Below are 8,661 nucleotides of genomic sequence, written 5' to 3' on the forward strand. Positions count from 1 at the left end.
CAGCAAACTCTGTCAAATGCCTTGGCCGCGTCGACCGCGACAACGGCCAAGGGTTCTATCCTCTGGATAGCCAGGTCGATGTTGCCTATAAGAAGCTGTATTTGTTCCTGGATATGTCTACCTGCGACAAACCCCTTCTGATCTGGGTGTATTAACCCAGGTATCAGTTTGGCCAATCTCCCCGCTAATACGCCCATAAAGATCTTATAATCGGCATTTAGCAGGGAGATTGGGCGATAAGAGTCTGCCTTTTTTGGATCCTTGCCTGGTTTCAATATCAGAACTATTATTGCCTCCTTCCAAGTTTTAGGGACCTTTCCATCCAACCCATAGATTGAATTAAAGGTATCTTCCATGGGTTCTAGGAGCTCCTGTTTTAGATGTTTGTAAATTTTATTGGGGAGCGCGTCTGATCCTGCAGCTTTTTTATTCTTAGATTTATTTATCTGAGCTACGATCTCCTCTGATGTAAAGGGAGCATCTAAGTCGTTTTTGCTTTCTTCCGAAAGAACTGGAAGTTGCTTGTTACTAAGAAATGACTGAATCAAACATGGTGGGGGGACCAGGTCTTCCCTGTACAGTTCTGAGAACATAGAGAGAAGACAGGTCTCTATATCTTTGGTCTTATTTGAAATTTCCCCGCCGGCGTTTATTTTAAGTTCTTTTATGTCATTCCTAGCTCGGTCGGTTCTGGCTTTCCATGCTAATAAAGCCCCAGCCTTTTCTCCATATTCGTAATTTTGCATCTTACTGGCGTCCCACTGCGCTCTACATTTGGCTTCTAGTCTCCCTCTATATTCTGATCTTGCCTCTTCCAACTTCCCCAAAATTTTTGTGAGTCGCTCCTGGTCCCCATTGCCAGCTCCGTCTCTTTCTCTCTCCAAGCCACCTATCCTCTCTACAATACCCTTTAATACCCCTGCTTCAATCTTGTTCTTATAACAGATGATTCCATGGAGTTTCCCCCTGAGCCAGGCTTTATAGGCGTCCCAAACTACATCAGGTGTTGTTGAGTCGGAGTTCAACATAAAAAACTCCAAGGTCGAATCCTGTACTGCGGCAATCACATCAGGGTCCTGCAGCTTGGTCCTATTAAGGGTCCACCTTAATGACCGCCGCTGTACCTCCTCAATCTGATATACAATATGTAGAGGTGCATGGTCAGACAGATGACTCGGAAGAACTAAAATCTCCCCTATGTTGGCTAATGAACCTCTGTCTAAAAAAATATAGTCAATCCTGGAGGAATGACGGTACTTTTTACTAAAAAAGGTAAAACCCTTCTCGTTTCCCTTTATTTCCCTCCATAGATCAACTAGGTCCATATCGTGGATCATATTAACTAATGCCCTACGTACCTTTGCTGCCCCTTTATAATGACTTAAATTAGACCTATCTTTAAGGGGGTCGATCAGAACATTAAAATCCCCCCCTATCACATATGGTGGCGACTCCAGCATCAATATCGATTGTAATTTGTGGATATAATCTGGATCATCCGAATTTGGACCGTAAAAAGAGGCACAGACTATATCACGATTTTCAAATGCAAATATGGCAGTCAACCATCTACCAGATGCATCTGACTGTGCTTTTTTTATATCGCATGGCGTCCCTTTTTTTTTAATTAAAATGGCGACCCCTCTGTTTTGGGCTGTTTGTTTTGAAGCACCAAAGGTCTTTACCCAAGTAACTTTCGAGAAAATTGCGATGCTTTCTTCATAGCTCAAATGTGTCTCCTGTAGCAGACATATTTGTGCAGTTGACAATTCTAAATGTTTAAGGATAAGCCTCTGCCTCCGAGGGCATCTTAAGCCATTGACGTTCCACGAGATAAATATTGCCCCACTAATCCTTGAAGTCACCCCTGCCATCCTTCTCTTTTCCTACCTGTCATTGTCGACCCTTTTGTGAGGCAAGACTTATCATAGTTACATAAAAGGTTTAGATGAGGATGATTTTTTTTTCTTTTTTCCCACTGCTCCCCCACCGCGTGCCCTCCCTCCTACCCAGCCCCCCTCCCCAAACCCCGTGCCCTCTCTACCCATGAGGAACCCTCCCTACTAATAGGCGAAAGCCTATTCAGCCATCTACTCCCTCCATGGAGCAACCGTATGATCACAGAATGAATGTTATTCTAGGGTTATGCCAGATTGATTCCCATTTCGACCCTTTAATACTGAATTCCATATCTCTGTCTACTCTGAGAAGCGCCGCTTTGGTATTTTTGAAGATTGCATTATTGGCCTCTGGGTGTTTGTTTGCCGTCAGTGCCATTAGTGGGTCGGCCCCCCCCAGGATGTCCCTTTCCAGATCAATCCAAACTGGCGTGTAGTCTGGCATCGGGGAGATCCAGTGTATGCCTTGTTTTGCCAGGCATGCTGTTTGGAAGGCCTTATAATTAGTCATGTTCAGCCCCCCCAGATCTTTCTTCAGTCTGAGTTTCGAGAGGCTGATTCTGGCTTTTTTTCCCCTCCATAGGAATGAGTTGATTGCCTTGTCCAGTTTTTTATGAAAGTCTACGGTTAGGGTTAGCAGTAGCATACTTAGCAGGTAAATCAGCATTGGTGTGATCATCATCTTGATCGTCTCGACCCGACCCCACCAGCTGATGAATTTCGGGCTCCAGGCCTCTAGTTTGCTTCTGATCTTCTTCAGCATTGCCTCCTCGTTGCGGTCCAGGGTCGACCTTAGGTCTCTTCCAAAGAGGAGACCCAGGTATTTCAGGGGCTTTGTTTGCCAGGCTAGTCCGGACGTGCCCAGCACTGTTTTTGTTGTGTGGCAGTTCATTGGCTTGCATTCAGATTTGTCGCGGTTTAGTCTGTATCCTGAGACATGCGCATATTCCTCAATTGTTTGCATCAGAGCTTCGATTGAGGTTTCTGGGTCATTTGTGGTGATTAGGATATCATCGGCGTACGCTGCCAGTTTGAACACGTTCTCTCTGATGCGTACACCTGTTATCAGTGGGTTGTTCCTAATCATGTGGAGGAGTGGTTCTAGTGTGAGTAGGAACACTTTTTAGGCATAGAAACCTCCCCTCACTTCTGGAGACAACACCATACTCAATAGTGACAGTGAAACCATCATATGACAGCACCCAGCCCCTTTGCCCCATCCCACCAGACAATCCCACCAACCCACCATTCCATCATCCCACTAATCCACCATCCCACCAACCCATCACTCACCATCATACTGCACCATCCCACCAACCCACCCCACCATTCCCCCAACCCATCACCCCCACCACACCATCCAACCAACCCACCACCCCACCATTCCCCCAACCCATCATCCCCCAACCCACCATCCCACCAACCCATCGTCCCACCAATCCATCCTCCCATCAACCCACCATCCCACCAACCAATTGTCCCACCAACCCACCATCCCACCAACCCTTCGTCCCACCAACCCACCGTCCCACCAACCCACCATCCCACCAACCCATCGTCCCACTAACCCACCATTTTACCAACCCATCATCCCACCAATCCATCCTCCCACCAACCCACCATCCCACCAACCCATCATCCCACCAACCCACCAATCCACCATCCCACCAACCGACCACCCCACCAACTCACCATCCCATCATCCCGCCATCCCACCAACTCACCATTCTACCACACCATCCCACAAACCCACTGCTCCATCCCACAAACCCATCATCCCACTGACCCACCATCCCACCAACCCACCACCCCACCACTCCCCCAACCCACCATTCCATCATCCAACCAACCCACCAACCCACCATCCCCCAACCCACCATTCCATCATCCAACCAACCCACCATTCCCCCAACCCACCATTCCATCATCCAACCAACCCACCATCCCACCAACCCATCGTCCCACCAACCCATCATCCCACCAACCCACCATCCCACCAACCGACCACCCCACCAACTCACCATCCCATCATCCCGCCATCCCACCAACTCAACACTCTACCACACCATCCCACAAACCCACTGCTCCATCCCAAAACCCATCATCCCACTGACCCACCATCCCACCAACCCACCACCCCACCATTCACCCAACCCACCATTCCATCATCCAACCAACCCACCAACCATCCCCAACCCACCATTCCATCATCCAACCAACCCACCATTCCCCCAACCCACTGCACCATCCCACAAACCCATCATCCCACTGACCCACCATCCCACCAACCACCACCCCACCACTCCCCCAACCCACCATTCCATCATCCAACCAACCCACGAACCTACCACCCCCCAACCCACCATTCCATCATCCAACCAACCTACCATTCCCCAACCCACCATTCCATCATCCAACCAACCCACCATCCCACCAACCCATCGTCCCACCAACCCATCATCCCACAACCCACCATCCCACCAACTGACCACCCACCAACTCACCATCCCATCATCCCGCCATCCCACCAACTCAACATTCTACCACACCATCCCACAAACCCACTGCACCATCCCAAAACCCATCATCCCACTGACCCACCATCCCACCAACCCACCACCCCACCATTCACCCAACCCACCATACCATCATCCAACCAACCCACCAACCCACCATCCCCCAACCCACCATTCCATCATCCAACCAACCCACCATTCCATCATCCAACCAACCCACCATCCCACCAACCCATCGTCCACCAAGCCATCATCCCACCAACCCACCATCAAATCATCCCACTGACCCACTGCACTATCTAACAAACCCACCACCATCCCATCGACCCACCACCCCACTAGTCCACTCAGTCTAGAAACAGACACTTCAGGGCGAGTGTAAACCCCATTAGTCTGGTTCACAACCTAAAGCTACCCCCTCCCCCCACCCTAACAGAGAACAGGCTGTCGTTGCTGAAACAACTTATAGTGCCTCCCGCAGCATTAACTACTCGTGGCGCATAGAGGGACCCACTGTCAGAGATGCTGCTGCTCACAGCCCCACCCTTCCCGGGGGCCTTCATGACGTCATAAACAGCCCCCTCCTTGAGGCCTCGCGCCACCCCCAAAAAACACACACGGTCTGTCAGTCAAACTCTTTATTAGGTCAGAATATGAACATAAAAGCGCTGGAAAAATATAATTATCAAAAGTAGTAAAACATTACAGTTTAAGAACACAGAGAGATGCTCTGGTAATGAAAGGAAGATAAAACTTGGCAATAAACCATCCCATTGAGACCACGAGGCAAAAGCATTACGTGCGAGTACATTAAACACAGGCACGGTTAAAAACTAAAATACTTCATTACAGGCAAGCAGATTTTAGCAAGTTAATTAAAAGGTGTAAATGTAATAATATGTACATTACAGCCAGGCGAGTCAATTAGTAATCATGATCGCGAGGGATATTTCCGTATCATTTTTAAGCACAGGAGATAACATTTATAACCAAGAAACATATCGAGGGACATCGAGGCGATGTATAAAGTGCAACCCTTCTTGGTGCCTGTTAAAATTAATTTGACGTAAAATAGGGCATAAAAACGAGATCTTAAAGTGCAGCACAGGTTGCAATCCCCAGGTTGAGTCTAATGCACTTTCATAATAGTGTTCCAATATAGACGATCCTGTAGGGGAGGGGCAATTCCCACCTCTTCCATCAGCTCCCAAAGTTTCCTCCTCTCTGTTAGGTCAAAGGCAGAGGAGAGGTCCATAAAGTCCATATGAAGGGCCCCCACCCCCCAGCCTTGACGTATTTTCCTAAGATCAGAGACAGGTTCAGTGCTTGTTCGACAGCGCCGAGGCCAGGCCGGACCCAAACTGGACCTCAGGAAGAAGAGAACATGTCATTCAACCCGCCATGAGTGTTTTTATATGTGAGGTCACGAGCAGAGCATGCTGGGAGCGGATCTACACTATACAAATGTTGAAGTGTTAGAGAACTAAAGAATACATGATTATATTTCCACAACACTGTCCCAGATTGCAATGTGTTTTCCTCCATTATATATATATATATATATGTTTGAACCTCGCCGCCTGCACCAGCTTGTGGCCGCTCCTCTCATATTGGGACGTTTGCTGCAAAAATATATATGTAGGTATGTATGTATGTATGTATGTATGTATGTATGTATGTATGTATGTACACACACATATATATATATATATGTATTTCTTGATAAACCTTCTCTATAGTATCAGCAATATACTTTAAAGGAACAGATTATTTCAGAGTGCATTAAAAATGACCTTACAATACGCTTAACATTTAAAATGTGATTTATAATGACACACAATGTTGCATAAAACACATTTTAAATATAAAGCATACTGTGCCCAACAAAAACCCACAACTCATGCAAACCATGAATACTAACCAGATCCCACTCAGGAGGTCTACATTTTTCTGAAGAGTATTAATAGCAATTAATGGATCAAGTAATATAAAAATACATAGCGAGTTACAACTGCTCTATGATCCCTGATTGCCACATGGGTTGGTATACTTGAAATAATGAGATTGACTGGATTTGCCAATGTTATTGATTTGTGGCCAGACTCCGATAACCCTGTCCCTTCGTTGTCTGCTGTCTCTCTGCTTCACACCCCTCTTCTATGCGCGGCTGTCACTCTTTCTGCCTCAGAACCTGAGGGATTTTAAACATCCCCAGAACAGGGCGTCCAGTGACCCCCCTCCTCCCCCTCCCTTCCCCTTCCCTCCCCCCCTCCCTTGCCCTCCCCCCCCTCCCCTCCCCTCCCCTCCCCCCTCCCCTCCCCCCTCCCCTCCCCTCCCCCTCCCCTCTCCCTTCCCCTCCCCCTCCCCTCTCCCTTCCCCTCCCCTCCCCGTGTTACCTTTCTTGTTCTCCCCACCCCTGCAGCTCTCCAGAGAGGGGTGTTATCAATAAATACAAGTGAGGCTCTCTGCCTGTCACTCTATGTACATCAGCAGTGACCAGGACGGTAGCATGGCCGAGCGGTCTAAGGCGCTGGATTAAGGCTCCAGTCTCCCCGGAGGCGTGGGTTCGAATCCCACCGCTGCCAGATGTGCTTTTCTTTCAGTGACGGATCGCACCCCCCCCCCTTAACAAACAGAAAGCAGAAGCGGTCCCGCCACTGCTCATTCCAGGGCTCCACACAGGGTATTTGCTGTTCGTGACTATATCCGAATTATATTGATACACTTTGTGGAGCAGCTAGTATTCTATATATATTCCATATATTTCACATATTTAGCAAAGCTGCCGATCAGCCAGCAAGAACAAGCTTGGAGGCTTTATACAGCCAGTTGGAAAACAGGACACCGATCAACGAGTTTATAATAGCAATTATAACAAAAGGAAATTCTCTTTAAAGGTCTCACTACATTTTTTGCCACATAAGTATGGTTTTGTAGCATCTGACACATCATCTGCTGCCTAATCTGCAGATTAAGCCAAACTAATTTGTTTCTAACTCACATGGATCAAAAGTTATGAAAAAATGCGGTGACACAAGTTCATGTGCAGAGAAAGGTCCTTCCAAAGGTTAAATGGTCATCTTTTGATTTCTGATTACTGCACTTGGGTGATAAACTGATACTAATACGAGGAAATCTTTGCCAGACAGTGTGCTATCTGTACAAATGAAAAAATGATGTCGTTAAATTACAACAAATGCTATGCATTATACTGCATTATTTAACTTTCATTGCTGCATAATTTAGTCAACCTGGCCGCATAAATGTGTCCTCCCCTGCCGCATAATTCCAGTGGCACTGAGTTTATTTCTGAAATTGTTGCTTCCAAACCGGGAACGAAGCAAAGATCTTTAGATCTTGAGTTTAACTCTTTCCCAATGACAGCCCCTGGGGGAAGTAGGGTCGCAGACCGGTCTTACCCCGGGGTGTTCGCACGAGAGGTAAAGGACAGGCTTTGGGGGTTAGAGGAGGGGTTAAGGGGTGGGATTGGGGTGGGGATATAAGGTGCGGGGAGGAGGGCTCTTCCTCTTCCTGCACCTAGCACCATTGGGGAGGGTTAAGTTAATTTTAGAGGAGCGTTGGTAGTTTTTTAGGCCCAAGGGTTTTTTTTTCAAAACTATTTTTTATTTTGGCATCAGATAAAGTAATCACATATATTACAAAGAAGTAAAAGTATAAGTCGATCAGAATATCAGTTTCTGAGCATTTATAGAGCAAGAAAAGAAGCCACTCAGGTCTGTAAATGGCAGCCCCTAACATTATTAACATCTGTGTCCTATACCGCATAGAAAACCTCTAATCATGCCCAACAAGCCCCTCCATGTACGTCACATCTGATGTAACAACATTCCTGTCCTGTGATATATCTCTATATGGTTTCAACATCTGCAGGTGGAGGTGGTTCTAATAGGAGACCCCTAAAATCCACCCATCGTTTCCATATTTTAAAGTGCTTCTGCGGGTACCCCCGCACTTTAAAAATAGGCTGTTCCTGGCCCGTACACCAGTCGAGGCCAGCCCTCCAAGCGCCTAACTTAAGTGAGGCCGGATCTTTCCATGTCCCTGCTATATCCCTTTTTGCTAGGGTAAACCCCAAGAATAGCAGGTGTCTTTTGTAGACGTTTCCCCCAATGTCGTCTGTGATATGCAATAGAGGCCCGAAGGAGCAGTGAGACTTAGCGGGGGCCCACTTCCCAGGCAAAGCCAGAGCAATGGCTTCCATCGTGTGTTCATCAAGGCGGGCGGAT

At 47.4% G+C, this 8,661-nt stretch overlaps 1 non-coding gene across 1 annotated transcript; it reads left to right on the plus strand.

Moving 5' to 3' along the window:
- The first annotated feature begins 6,917 nt into the window (after positions 1-6,917).
- Positions 6,918-6,999, plus strand: TRNAL-AAG (transfer RNA leucine (anticodon AAG)). Its single transcript has one exon. It is a non-coding gene; the product is annotated as a tRNA-Leu (tRNA).
- Positions 7,000-8,661: the final 1,662 nt, after the last annotated feature.

The sequence above is a fragment of the Lissotriton helveticus genome, chromosome 1_2 (assembly GCF_964261635.1).
Source record: "Lissotriton helveticus chromosome 1_2, aLisHel1.1, whole genome shotgun sequence".
In the NCBI taxonomy this organism is placed as follows: domain Eukaryota; kingdom Metazoa; phylum Chordata; class Amphibia; order Caudata; family Salamandridae; genus Lissotriton; species Lissotriton helveticus.